This window comes from Moschus berezovskii, chromosome 14 (assembly GCF_049115385.1).
Source record: "Moschus berezovskii isolate FMDL1 chromosome 14, NW_MosBer_1.0, whole genome shotgun sequence".
Taxonomy (NCBI): Eukaryota; Metazoa; Chordata; class Mammalia; order Artiodactyla; family Moschidae; genus Moschus; species Moschus berezovskii.
Window position 1 is genome coordinate 49,463,627 of NC_142473.1, and position 15,460 is coordinate 49,479,086.

Sequence of the window (15,460 nt, forward strand, 5' to 3'; positions counted from 1 at the left end):
GTCATCCTTGCCTCTGAAGCCTGCCAGGTGTCTGTGCGTCCGTCTGTCTATGGATGTGGTGAAGGGCGCTATGGCTGGCTTCCCTTCTCGGGAGGCAAGGATCCCTGCTGGTACGCTCTCCACCCACCATCTCTCTCCTCTCTCACAATGCTCATGGGGGACTGGGGAGTTGGCAGCCTGTGGGAAAGATTCTAGTTGTCACCTGATGGCTTGGTAAGGGAGCCCCTAGTGGAGCTGCTGGAACAATGGGAGGTTAGGATCTTCAGGATGCTCAGGGACCCTCTGTAGACAGTTTTAAGAACCTTCTTTTGAGAATGGAATAGTCCTTTATAAAAGCACTTATTTTGGATTTTCAGAAGCATCCCACTCCAGATAGGAAATAAAGAAAAGGATCTTCCTTTTATATTTTCAGGTTTTCAGTTTCCTTTCTCCTTGCTTCCAGAATCAGATCACTACTGATTACAGCATAGAATAGGGCAGGCAACTCTATGGCTTCAAAAGATCTGTTTTATCCTATTTGGAGAGGTAGACAAGAGTCAATAAATCATGCATTCATTATTCCTCCTCAATTCTCACCAGACTTATTATTAACATATGTAAAATTTGTATGTTAATAATTGAGGTTTCCCAGGTGGCGCAGTGGTAAAAGAATCCACCTTCCAATACAGGAGATGCAAGAGGTGCAGGTTCTATCCCTGGGTCAGCTTACTGGAGCTGGGAGCAGGGAGGGAGGGGAGTTATTGTTTAAAAATTATATAGTTTCAGTTTTGCAAGATGAAAAAAAGTTATGGAGAAGGATAGTGATATTGGTTGCACAATAATAATGTATTTAATACCACTGAACTATACACTTGAAATGGTTAGGATAGTAAGTTTTATGTTATGTGTATTTTACTACATTTTTTAAATTGGAAAAAAAGAATGGAAGATACCATGATGTTCTCAGAATTAACCCCTTAAAATGATTACGTTTTTGTCATTTCCTCAGACGTTTTATACCTGGATCATTCTCCCTCAATATAAATTCTTTCTCAGGAATCTCTTCAGCCCTAAGCAAATAGACGTCTGCTAATTCTATCCTGTCCCTGTTCAGACATCCCTAGAAGAGTCTGAAACCACTTGGCCTCAAGCTGAAACCCATTCCTCCATAAGAAAATTAACTATGTCCTATAGATACTCTGTACACCATAATTATTGCGGTTAATTTCTGTTTTACACATAAGATTCTGGGCACAAGATCAAAAAGTAAGAAGAAAGAAAAAAGCTCTTAATGCCTGTTGAAGCTTGATTTAAGAGCCAATGAAAGAAATGTTTCTGTTTCAGGGAGTGTGTCTGGCTCCTCAAATGAAGTCCTGGAGGTGCCTAATGAGTCCAGGCCCTCAGCCCTGTCAGACCAGAAACTCAACTGTGTCAAGATTTTCTCAGTGAGCAGGCTCCTGGAAACGAGTCCCAGGATCAACAGAAGGATATATAAACACAAAGGCGGGTGTTTTAATGCAGGGCTGGGGCAGTTCACCTCTAGTGAATGGAATATGTGAAATGGGATAGTACATCCACTCTTCCCAACTTCTGCTGCCAAACTTTTTGAAGGACAACAGGGACCAGGCAGCGCCCTCAGGGGCAGCCCCGTCACTCTTCCAGTAAGCAGAACGCCCTGATGCCACTCTTCCAGTAAGCACAACGCCCTGATGCCAAGCAGGGTAGCACACATCAGAGCTGAGTCCTGCTCTCTGACTTCCCTTCTCTCAGGCTGCATGAATACCCGTCTCGTGTCAACAGTCTGTCTTCAGGATAGACTGTAATACAATGACTCAGAGCATAGATTTCTTAACCACGGACACACAGTGGTGCTACGCACAACATACTGCACCCTAAACAGTGTGATCAGATTCGGGTATTCCCTAATATCCACAATCATCTATTTATAAACAATGTCCTGGGCTGTAATGAGACTAGCCCAGTGCCTGCATATAGTAGACCTTCCGTGATGGTTAATGAAGTGCCACCTGTTACAGAAAGCTAGTCTTGCTCATTACGCGTGATTTCAGGTCATCCTTGGGAGTTCTAGGGACACATGAGTTTGCCCCTGTAGACAATCAATACACATAGTAGGCAATCCAGTTTTCTTAGAATAATATTTGCTTTGAACAATATACATTAACAAAAGTGGAATAGGGGAGATTTGAACTGCTGTTACACGACGGTATTGTCCTCAGGTGTTTGCATATGGAAAACCCATTCCAACAAGACTGTGGTACCAAATTGTTTTGAATGAAATCAAATTGACTTGAAACAAGATTATGAACATGACAATGTAGTTGAAATAATGTTTTCTCAAAAATAAGCATTTTGAACCACTGCTGTTTATCAATAATTTTAACACACTCTGGAGTATTTTATATATCTTTTCACATCTTGAAAAAGTTTTGGTCTTTTTTTCCTAACTTAAGGGGTGGGGGAGGCTGACTTGCTTTTATGCCACTAATTCCTGCCCAGCTCACAATATAAATATCCGGAATAAGAACTCTAAAATGATGTATTGCAAGGGGCTAGTAGGGATTTTCTTTTTGATGGGATATGGGTGCTCTTTGGACTCTTCTTAGATTTCTCTCCTTATTTAATCAACAAACATTTGTAACTGGCTCTATCTGCATCAGGTATCTAGTCACAAGGGATACTTCAGTGAGCAAAATGGACACAAATCTAGTGGAGATGGGGAGGCAGATAATAAAGAAGTAAAGAGAATATAGCAGTTGGTAATAAATGATAGAGTGAAATAAATCAGGGTGAGCAATAGTGAATGCCAAATAGAAGGATGTTTGCAATTTTAAAAAATCTATGGTCCATGGAGAAGGAAATGGCAACCCACTCCAGTGTTCTTGCCTGGAGAGTCCCAGGGACGGGGGAGCCTGGTGGGCTGCTGTCTATGGGGTCGCACAGAGTCAGACATGACTGAAGCGACTTAGCAGCAGCAGCAGCAAAGAAGAGCATCAGTGGATGAGAAGGAAATGCCCTCACACCCAGTTGCGAGGATTAAGTCTGCTTCATTAGAAGAGGTGATATTTGAGGCCACACTGCACCAGAAGTGCACAGCTGACCTCAGTGTTCAGTGATCCCATCTCTCTTCCTGAAATTTGGAATGTGGACACCAAAGCAGAATCAGTTAATCAGAGGAACCGAGCTTCACAGGAATACGTAGGTCACTTATCAATTATTGAGTTTTGAGAAGACTCATCTACAATATATTCATCTACAATATATTCATCTGAAAGCTCATAACCTGACCAATTTTGCCATCATTAACAGAGTCTAAGAGTGCTCTTTGCATTTATCTTCTGATTCATCTAATAACTTTGAAACATCTTCCTCTATCAATTTCCTTTTATTTGCCACTATGAATGGAAAATGAAAAATTCTGAATTCTAAACTTCTATGAAATCTTGAAGCAAATAATAAAGATAGTCCCTCCAAAAAAAAAAAAAAATCTATGGTCCAGGGAAAACTGATAAGGAGACATCTGAGAAAAGATCTGAAGATGGTGAGGGTGAAGCCTAGGCAGATATCTGGAGACTAAAGCATTCTAGCCACAGAGAATGGCAAGTGCTAAAGACATACCGAAACCCACCAGAAGGTCGGTATGCCAGGAGAGGCATGAACACTGGGAGATCAGAGAAGTTGCGGGGGAAGGCAGCTTGTGTGGGACCTTATGGGCTAGTGTAAAGACCCTGGGTTTTACTCCAAGTGAAAAGACATCAGGTGGAGAAACAGGGCCTCGATGCATTTAAACAAGTTCACTCTTGCTCCTATGTTGAAACTAGACTGCTGGAAGAAGGCATGGGACAAGCAAGGAGATCAGTTGGGAGACTATTGCAATAACCACGGTAAAAAACTGACATCTGAGTGGAAGCAGTGGACATGGTGAGAAGTAGGTAGACATTGAACTGAGAGCCAACACGACTTCCAGAGAGACTGAATTAAGGTTTGAAAGGAGAAGTAAAAAATGACCCCAGTGGTTTTGGCCTGGGTAACTGGAAGTACAATGCTGCCATTTCCTGAAATGAGATGTTTTGAACAATGTACACTAACCAACATGGCAAAGAAAGGATCGAACTATTTACACATGACTGTATTGATCTCGGGTATTCTCCTCCTGAGATGACTTCCTTAGATGGCTGTAAGGCAGGATTCTGGGGGAGAATGGTGACTTTGTATCTGATCATGTTAAGTCTGAATTGCCTATTGCCACTCAAGAGGAAATATCAAGTGGACAGTTGAATATATGAATAGGGAGTTCAGGAGAAAAGATCCAGCCTGCATATGTAGAATAAGCATATTGTTGATATTTAAACTGTCATAGGACAAGATCGCCAAGGAAGCTGAGATTTGAGTTCTGGAGCATATTGATGTTTACAGGAGGTAGAAATGAGAAGGAATTGATAGAGAACTGATCATTAGGTTTTGCACCATTGGCATATTGAAATCTGAACAATGGTGGCGAGAGTGAAAGCTTTTTGGAGTAGACTCAAGAGAGAATTTGATAGACAGATTTGAAGATGATGTGTACAGGTAACTCCTTCAAGAAACTTTATTGTAACTGGAAACTCAGAAATGGAATAGCATCTCAATATAGGTATGGAAGTCAAGAGAAGGTTTTATGACTTTTTAAAAAATTGATTTATTTACTTTTGGTTATGTTGGGTCTTCATTGATGCCTATGGGTTTTCTCTAGTTTCAGAGAGTGGGAGCTACTCTTTGTTGGGTTGCACAGGGTTCTCGTTGCATGGCTTCTCTTGTTGCTGAGCATGGGCTCTAGGCACGGGCTTCAGCAGTTCCAGCACGCGAACACAGTATTTGTAGCTTGAGGGCTCTAGAGGTGTGTCCCTTGCATTGGCAGGTGGATTCTCAACCACTGGACCACCAATTTTTTTAACATGAGAAAAATTGCAGAACAAATGTACTCTGCCAGGAATTGTCAAGCAGATAGAAGGAACTGATATTGAAAGGAAAGGATGGAAGAATTGCTGGGGCAATGTTCCTTAGCAGATCAGAGGGGAAGAGAACTTAGATGGGAACATGGCAGGTGATACACAGGAACAGGAGGGAAGGCCGAGAAAAAAGATGCCTTTCTACGTTTCTATACCATCTGAGTTCTCTTCCACAATGGGAGAGACTTACACCTGCTCGTAATCAAACTGCAGACTCTGAAAGACTGAAATCTCAGTACTAAAGACCCAATTACAGTCCTTTCTCCAAAAGCATCATTTGACATTCCTGGGCTTCAGTTTGGCAGCTGAAAAATGGAAGGTTTCTTTAAATTTGAAGTCAGGAATTGAATTTAAGTTTGTATGGCTCACGAACAAAATGCTTTTTATACATTGACTGTATAATAGGTTGCTGTGATATAGGGGAAAGACCTACATTCAGGAACATGGCCTTGTGTCTTAGCTTTGTGACCTTGCACAAGTCATGGAATCTCTTGGAGGTTCTTTCTTCCAAACTAGAGTGGTTGTAAAAGGATCACAATAATTTCAGAAGGATATCTTCCACTCTGGGAAATGCTTTGTAAACCCTACAGTTCCATGAGAAAGAATGTTTTATCATGATTCTCAGAATGGAAGCTTTACCCTGGTCTGTTCCATCTTCACTTGTTATTGCTTTCAAAAAAAGAAAAAAACAGAAATTGCTGATTGTATTCAACCAGTAGACAGGAATGCCTTCTTCCATGTCTTTCTTTGGGACATTTTCCCCTTCTCCTTTGCTGGAGACCAGCCTTTCTCCTAATATAGGTCTGAGGCTCCCAGTCCAGGCAGGCAGTCACACCTGTCTGTGTAGGTGGAACTGCACCCCTGGAAGCTTCATTTGCTGTCCCAGTTACTCCCTATTGTCTGTACAGCCCAAACTGTGAACTCACAATTACACACTACCTTCTGGAGGCTCTACCCCAGCCCCGCCACAACAGATGCTGTTTGGGAGGAGTTGAAGCAACTGCTATAAACATTGGGGGGAACTCGACTAGCATCATTGGTGAAGCTCTGTCCACAAAGCTGCTCAGGGAGGATTCTTCTGGGTGTGGGAGGGACAACGGGGACAGGACTCCTCTAGTCTTTTTTGAAATGTTTTTATTTTCTCTATATATATATATATTTTAACTGAAGTATATGGTTGATATACAATATTGTGCTAATCTCTTCTATACAGCAAAGTGATGCAGTTTTACATATATGCATACATTCTTTTTTATATTCTTTTCCTTTATGGTTTATCATAGGATATTGAATATAGTTTTCTGTGCTGTATAGTAAGACTTTGTTGTTTATCCATTTTATGTATAAAAGCTTACATCTGCTAACCCCAGCCTCTCACTCCCTGCTACCCCCCACCCCCTCCCGCTTGGCAACCACATGTCTGTTCTCTATGTTCATGACTATTTCTATTTCGTGACACTGTCTCAAGCTCTTCTTTTGATTCCTCCCAAAGATATTGTTTTTGGCAAATTCTGGTCTCTCCCAGGGTCTCAAGCCTTTTGTCTTTATAAAGTCTTATCCCATCAGGCCTGTGTCAGCCCCAAATTGCCAGAAGCGTGCCAAGTTTTTCATGTCACATTTCTGTTCTACAAGTCCAGGTTGAAACATTCCAGAAAGCAAAGCATTACCATTGCTTTATGTCCATTTGCAGTGCTCAGTGTTGAATTCTGATCAGGTAGAATAAATATTTTTGCTGTTTGGTTGTTCAGTCATGTCCAACTCTTTGGTGACTCCATGGACTATAGCCCATCAGACTCCTCTGTCCGTGGGATTTCCCAGGCAAGAATACGGGAGTGGGTTGCCATTTCCTTTGCCAGGCAATCTTCCCCACCCAGCGATCGAACCCGGACCTCCTGCTTGGCAGGTGGAATCTTTACCACAGCTCCACCGGGGAAGCCCAGCATCAATATACTTTAGTTTAAAATCCTTGAAGAGGAAAACCAAGGAAACTCCAATTCAAGTAATATTCTGCGTAGATCATGGTTGATTGCTTGAGTTCTCCATCTGTGTTCACTTATAAAGTTCACCCTAGTCAACTAAATTTGCCTGCCAGCTCCTTTGTTTAGGATGACACTTTTGGACAATGCACAGAGGACAGGAGAGAGCCAGGGTGCAGAGGAAGTGGTGGACTGGGTGAGCTGCTCATGTGGCCTGGCAGAGACAACAAGCTGAAGTTGTGACCAGGCAGCAGGAGGTGCTAAGATTAAAAAAAGACACCCATAATTAGAGCAAGGAGAACATCAAGATCAGAGGGGAGTGCCACCTCCTGCCTTCTCTTATCCAAATTACAGGAAATATGTTTTTAAGTAAATCTAAGTACAAATGAACAAGTCCTAAGAGACTTGTTGACAAAAGTCCGTATAGTCAAGGCTATGGTCTTTCCGGTACTCATGTACAAATATGAGAGCTGCACAATAAAGAAGGCAGAGTGCTGAAGAATTGATGCTTTTAAACTGTGGTGCTGGAGAAGACTCTTCAGCGTGCTTGGAAAGCAAGGAGATCAAACCAGTTAATCTTAAAAGAAATCAACCCTGAATACTCTTTGGAAGGACTGAAGCTGAAGCTCCAATACTTTGGCCAGTTGACTCATTGGAAAAGACCCCAATGCTAGGAAAGATTAAAGACAGAAGGAGAAGAGGGGGACAGAGGATGAGACGGTTGGATGGCATCACTGATTCAATGGACATGAACTTGGGCAAACTCTGGGAGATGGTGAGTGACAGGGAAGCCTGGCACGCTGCAGTACGTGAAGTCACAAAGAGTCGAACACAACTTGGCAACCGAATAACAAGAGACAAAACCAATAGTTCATGCAGTGTATTAGTTTCCCATTGCTGCTGTAACAAATTACCACAAATCCACTGGCTTTAAGCAGCACAAGTTTATCCTCCTACAGTTCTTTTTTTTTGAATATTCATTTGGCTGCACTGGGTCTTAGCTGCAGCACACAGGACCTTCATTGAAGCCTGTGGGCTCAGTAGATGCAAGTGTGGGCTCAATCATTGTGGCATGTGGGCTCTTGAGCACATAACCTCTCTAGCTGCAGTGCTCAGGTTTAGTTGCCCCATGGCATGTGGGATCGTAACAGTGTCCCCTGTGTTGAAAAGCAGATTCTTAACCACTCTGCCACCAGGGAAGTCCCTTGCTTACAGTTCTAGAAGCCAGAGTTATAAAATCAGTTTCACTGGGCTAAAGTCAAGATACCAGTAGAGATACTTCCTTCAAATGGCTCAAGGGGAAAATCCTTTCCCTTTCCCTTTTCATCTTCTAGTGGTGCTGTGTTCTTTCGTTTCTGGCCCATTCTTCCATCTTCAAAATATGGCACTCCAATTGCTGCTTCTGGCATCACATCACCTTCTTATCTGTCCCTTCCTGTGTCCTTCTATTTGAAAAAAAAAAATATATATATATATATATATTTGGCTGCATTGGGTCTCAGTTGTGGCATATGAGATCTTTCAGTTGTGACATGCAGGACCCTGGTTGCAGGATGTGGGATCTAATTCCCTGACCAGGGATCAAACCCAGACCTGCATTGGAAGCATGGAGTCTTAGCCACTGAACCACCAGGGAATTCCCTCCTGTGTCCTTCTTATAAACACCATCATGATTGTGTGGGCCCATGAGACAGTCCAGGGTAGTCTTAACCCCAAATCTTTAACTTCACTGCAGCTATAAGGCAGCGTTAGGCAGGATTGGGGTGGGGTACATTTGGGTGACTCTTACTGAGCCTACCACAATTTAAGCTTGAAATGGCCAGAGTTGCTCATTTGTTCAAAGGATAAAATAGAAATAAATCATTTTCAAAGTTAAATGCTAATGAAAAGCCCACAACAAGCTGGTGATTTAAGAAGCACATACTCCAAACATCAACTTAGTTAGAGCACTGGTTTACCCCAGGGAATTCTCAGCAATGAGAGAGACTCGGTAGTGTTATATAGGCTCAAATAGTGACAACAGATGTTCATTCTTTCTTTTTTTTTCAGCAAACACTTGCTGAGGGGCTTCTTTTTGCTGGGCTCTCTTACCAAGTTGGGGATGTGGGGAGTGAGACATGTGTCTACCTCAGGAAATGAGTAGAAGATGAACCAAAATCTGGACGCACACGAGCATCTGAGGGACTTATTATGTGTGTAGAAGAGCTGAGGAGATAGGGGAATCATTACCCTCTTGAAATTACTGGGAGCCCAGATAAATGCCTGCCTTTGTGGCTCAGACAGTAAAGAATTTGCCTGCAGTGCAGGAGACCCAGGTTCAATCCCTGGGTCTGGAAGATCCCCATGAGAAGGGAATAGCTACCAACTCGAGTATTCTTGCCTGGAAGGGAGCTTGGCAGGCTATAGTCCATAGGGTTGCAAAGAGTCAGACACCACTGAGTGACTAACACTTTCACTTTCATCCTGCCCCAAGATTCAGGAAAGCCAGATGTGCCATCTGCCCCTCGAGTCACACAGAGGGACCATGCTATGCAGGGAACATGAGAAGAGAGACTAGAGGGTAAAGGCAAAATACTAAGAAAGCCATAGAACAAAGTGAGGCATCTTTAGATTCCAAAGTCAATACAGACTTTTAATTGAATCAAAGGGAAAAAATGAAGTTCATTCATGTAATAAATCCTAGGCACTGTTCTAGGCCTAGGAGTTAGGGCATACAAAGTAAATCCTGTCCTCATGGAGCTTATATCCTGGCAGGAAGAGAAAGACAGTAGGCTAGTAGGTAAGATACGTAGTTTATCATCTGGTGATACATCTTACAGAGACAAATTAAGCAAGCAAGGCATACAGAGTACTTTCGGAAAGGATTGGTTCTTTCTTCAGTATTTCTGGCGCATCTACCATGCCTTGTATTTATAAGTATCTAAAGAGATGGGAATACCAGACCACCTGACCTGCCTCTTGAGAAACCTGTATGCAGGTCAGGAAGCAACAGTTAGAACTGGACATGGAACAACAGACTGGTTCCAAATAGGAAAAGAGTACGTCAAGGTTGTATATTGTCACCCTGCTTATTTAACTTATCTGCAGAGTACATCATGAGGAACGCTGGGCTGGAAGAAGCACAAGCTGGAATCACGATTTCTGGGAGGAATATCAATAACCTCAGATGTGCAGATGACACCACCCTTATGGCAGAAAGTGAAGAGGAACTCAAAAGCCTCTTGATGAAAGTGAAAGAGGAGAGTGAAAAGGTTGGCTTGAAGCCCAACATTCAGAAAACAAAGATCATGGCATCTGGTCCCATCACTTCATGGGAAATAGATGGAAAAACAGTGGAAACAGTGTCAGACTTTATTTTTTTGGGCTCCAGAATCACTGTGGATGCTGATTGCAGCCATGAAATTAAAAGATGCTTACTCCTTGGAAGGAAAGTTATGACCAATGTAGATAGCATATTAAAAAGCAGAGACATTACTTTGCCAACCAAGGTCCGTCTAGTCAAGGCTATGGTTTTTCCCGTGGTCATGTATGGATGTGAGAGTTGGACTGTGAAGAAAGCTGATCACCAAAGAATCGATGCTTTTGAACTGTGGTGCTGGAGAAGACTCTTGAGAGTCCCTTGTACTGCAAGGCGATCCAACCAGTCCATTCTAAAGAAGATCAGTCCTGGGTGTTCATTGGAAGGACTGATGCTAAAGCTGAAACTGCAATACTTTGGCCACCTCATGCATCAAGTTGACTCACTGGAAAAGAGTCTGATGCTAGGAAGAATTGGGGGTGGGAGGAGACGGGGACAACAGAGAATGAGATGGCTGGATGGCATCACCAACTCTATGGACATGAATTTGAGTGAACTCCGGGAGTTGGTGATGGACAGGGAGGCCTGGCGTGCTGTGATTCATGGGGTCGCGGAGAGTCGGACACGACTGAGCGACTGAACTGAACTGACTCTGTGTCAGGCAGTGTGCTAAATGCTACGGGGCAGAGATAAATGCATTCACTCCTTTGTTAAATATTTATTAAATGTTATCTATGTGACAGTCACTGTGCTAAGCCCTGGGGACACAAAACCTCTGCCATAGTGGGATTTCCAGACTAATGTGAATCGGACATTTAACAATGAAGTACTCAGAAATAGCAGCTACAAACCAAAGTAACAGCTATGAATAGAATGTAGTATGTACATCTCCTTAAATTGGGGCATTGGAACAGGCATCTCTAAGGAAGTAATATTTGAACTGAGACCCAAATAAGAGTAAAAGAGTTGTTATAAACTACTGAAATTAGAGAACTATGGCATTGTCACAGGAGATGGGCAACTAGATCAATGTAAGAGAACAGGGAGGCCAGAACTGGACTCATAAATATGTAACAACTGATATATGACAGCGGTGGCATTGCAGGTTAGTGATCAGGTGTGAGCAATACAATAAATGTTACCAAGACAATGCATAATCCGCATAGAAAAAATTAAACTGGATCCCTACTTCACATAGTACACAGAAATCAATTCTGGCTGATTGAAAAAGTTAATAGGAAAAAACTTTAAGTCTTGCCAGAGAAAATATACAATATCTTGACCTTGGGTAGGAATAGATAAGTCACAAAAAAGCACTAACAATAAAGGGAAAAAGATTGAAAATTGATACATTTGACCACGTTACGATTACAAACTTCTATCCAAAGATGGAGGGAGAAAGAAAAAACACTATGGAAGAAAAGAAGGAAGAGTAGTTGCCGACCAGGAGGAAACATTTGTAACTGATATAATTGGCAAAGAAGCAATCTATAAAATATCAGTTCAGTTCAATTCAGTTCAGTTGCTCAGTCGTGTCCGACTCTCCGCGACCCCATGAATCACAGCACGCCAGGCCTCCCTGTCCATCACCAACTCCCAGAGTTCACTCAAACTCATGTCCACAGAGTCGGTGATGCCATCCAGCCATCTCATTCTCTGTCGTCCCCTTCTCCTCCCGCCCCCAACCTTTCCCAACATCAGAGTCTTTTCCAGTGAGTCAACTCGTCGCATGAGGTGGCCAAAGTACCTAAAATATATATGACTCCTAAAAATCAGTGAGAAAAAGACAACTCAATACAAAGATGGGCAAAAGTCATAAGCAGGCTTTTTTTTTTTAATCAAAGAAAGAAACTCCTTGAGAAAAAAAAAAGATGTTCAACCTCCATAGTAATTAGGTAATGAAATTAGTTCACAAGCCATCATTTTACAATTAATAGATTGCCAAAAATTAAAGTGTCTGACAATGGTATGCTGGCACCTGCAGGTGTTGTGGTGGGCGCTTCCATTATTTATGTGCCTGTGGTGGTTTGTGGGGCTGGGAGTGGAGTCCATTTCTTGGCTTCTCTGTCTTACTCAGGCCCTGGGGATTTACCCTTGCCACTGGCGATGGGAGAATTGCTGGCGGAGGGGATCACCAAAGTTCTGAAATTTGCTGTGAAGTCCCCCCAAAGCTATCTATGCCTGCCATTCTGCACCCTCTTTGGGATTGTGTTGGGTACCTATCATCTCTCCCAACACAGAATGAATGAATGCTTTGTCCTCTTTAACTCAATCACCGCCCACCCCCTCCAAACACCTGGTCAAGGACTAGGCTCAGAGTAGGGGCTCATTATGGATGTCTGCTGTGTATATTTCTGTGCTTTCTGAATTGGCGTGGATTCCCATTTCTTTGACCAGCAGGGACTTCCTCTAGCCTCGCCACAGGTGTAAACAAGCAAGGGGAGGACGTTCTCCACCAGAGCTGCTCAGAGTGTGGGGCGAGAGGACCAGGAAGCAGAGGCAGCCACGTAATAAACGAGGGATGCGAAACAAGGAGCAAGGCAGCCCCAGCTCCCAGCGGGGCCTCAGCTCCGCCCTGGAAGCCCCGGGACTGGGGTCCTGGGGACAGGGCTGGCGCAGAGCCGGAACCCCGCGAGAAAGAAGCTTCGGAACCTCGGCCCTCGGGGTGGGGGCGACGGAGGGGCCCAGCGCCCGTCCCGGGTGCCCGTTTCCAGGCCCAGCTCCTGCCCCGGAGTCCTCCCGCCTCCCAGACCGCGCCCCTTCGACGTGTTCAGCGGCTGGCTCCGGGTGGGTTCCCAGCAGCGGGGGCCTGGCGGGAAGCGGCCAGGGAAGCCAGGCCGGGAGCCAGGCAGAGTCCGCCCGCCGGCCCCGCAGGCCTTGACGGGCCCGGAGACCGTGTCGTCCCGCCGGCCTGGGAGGGAGCGGCACCGGGCGGGGCGGAGCCTGAGAAGGCCCAGCGTGGCGCGGGCATCTCCCAGCCTGAGGGGAGGGCTGGATCCACCCGGCCGGCGGGCGGCTCGCAGGAGGGGTGGCGGGGTGGGGGGCGGATGCGGGAGCCCCGCGGAGTCCCTGGCAGGCGAGTGCCAAGGCCTCACTGGCCTGCCTCGAAGGGTGTGGGTGTATCCTGGGTGCTAAGGCAGTGGAGTGTCCCAAATCAGCTGTTACCGAATTCAGTTGGGGCCCTCGCTTGGTGGCAGGGAGAGTGCCTTTTCCACTCGGGTTTGAGTAGGTGATTCAGTGGCCAAAGAATGGAGAAGAGGGAACTAAGTTCACAGATCAACTCCTTGCCCACCTGGCAGCATGTAGTTAAAGAGTAACAACGCCAAAATGCATTAGTCTATGGGGAAGGGACAGGGCTTTTTATGAGGGAGTGGGGTGCTACCCTCTTATCCATTTTTGGTCCTTAATGTCTGGTCCTGGCTACCAATGCTGTGCTGTGCTTAGTCGCTCAGTCATGTCCTACTCTTTGCGACCCCATGGACTAATATAGTCCACTAGGCTCCTCTGTCCATGGGGATTCTCCAGGCAAGAATACTGGAGTGGGCTGCCATGCCCTCCTCCAGGGGAGCTTCCCAACCCAGGGATCAAACCCAGTCTCCCGCATTGCAGGCAGATTCTTTACTCTCTGAGCCACCAGGGAAGCCCATGAATACTGGAGTGGGTAGCCTATCCCTTCTCCAGGGATCTTCCTGACCCAGGAATCAGTGGTCTCCAGCATTGCAGGTGGATTCTTTACCAGCTGAGCTACCAGGGAAGCCCAGCTACTAATAGGTGTGTCGTTTAATAGGCTCATATAGTAAAATGAGGACTCAGGGCCTGTTGGAGGTCAGATTCATTGCCATTGTGGTCTCAACTGGTTCCATCTGTTTTTTTTTCTTTTTTCCTTTTGTGTGTGCATATAACTTCCTTTATCTCTGAACTTAGATTTATGTCCACTCCTGCTAAGGGTGGGTGGAGTGGGAGTTGGCAGGTTGTGAATAAGGATACTCTTACTAAAGGTGGGAGTTGGTGGATTCTGAGCAAAGACCTGGAGCAGCTCTGGCACTGGGGGTACCACCCCTACCTCTGCCTTAGGCGGACCTGGAAAGAGGGAGTAGGGAGGGGAGCCCTATACCTCTTAGATGTCGACAGCTAATCCCCCCTCTTTAGCTCTGTCCCTGAGAATTGAGGCCTTCATTCCAAATTGTGTATTAGAAGCACCCCCTCCACCTCAAGGGAGAGACTTCCAGGGCTTGCACCCTTGACTGTAGCCAAAATAGAGACAGATGGGCCTGAAAAGTCTGGTGACATTAGCATTCCTGGGCCATCTGGCTGGGAGTTTAAAACCTCCCAGGTAGTCTGATCTGCAGCTGGCCCCTCCCCACACTCCAGATCCGCCAGAGGCTCAGCCTGCCTTCCATTCTGGTACCTTTTCTTCTGCCTAATTTCTTTCAGGCACAGTCCAGCTTCACATATGTCTTTGGTGTGGAGAGGGTTCCACTGTGCCTGAGGACTGTCCTGCCCAGGGCAGGCAGGACCTGAGGGGCCTGCTCACATTGTGTCTGGTAGGACCCAGCCCTGCTCTTTGTGTCACTGTTATTGGGATCACTGTGCTCCTCTTTGCCCTGAAGAGCAAGAATGTGATGAAGAGTCGTCATATCACCTTACAGAACGCTGATACCAAGTACCCTCTGCCTTTGATTGAGAAAGTGATGGGCCAGCCCTCCCCCTCTGCTGTCAGGGGTGGGGTGATGTGAGAGGAAGACAAGGTGGTGGGGCACGTGGTGGCTGGGGAGGCCGGGCAGTGGGGTGGGCATTCGTGGCCTCTGGTTTGCTCCCCAGAGCATACACATGTCTGTGTATGTGTGTGGAGAGCTCCTTTCCCAGGCATCTGAGCTGCCCAGCAAGACTTCCAGAAAGCTGACAGAGCCTATCTCTGCTTTATCAGCAAATCAGCCACAACACTCGGAGGTTTCGCTTTGGACTGCCCTCCCTGGACCATGCCTTAGGGCTTCCTGTAGGTGAGTGGGGTTTGTCACCACCGGGACCTGGGTGGTGCAGGCACTCTGCTCCTATCAGAAACTCGGCTGAGGTTCAGGGGTTACCTGCACATAAGCTCAGAGAGGTAGGGAGATGGGCTTGGGGACAGCCCATTCCCTTTCTCATTGTTCCATTTGGGCTGACACAAAACTGCTACTGTAATGAGCATTGAAAAGAAGTGA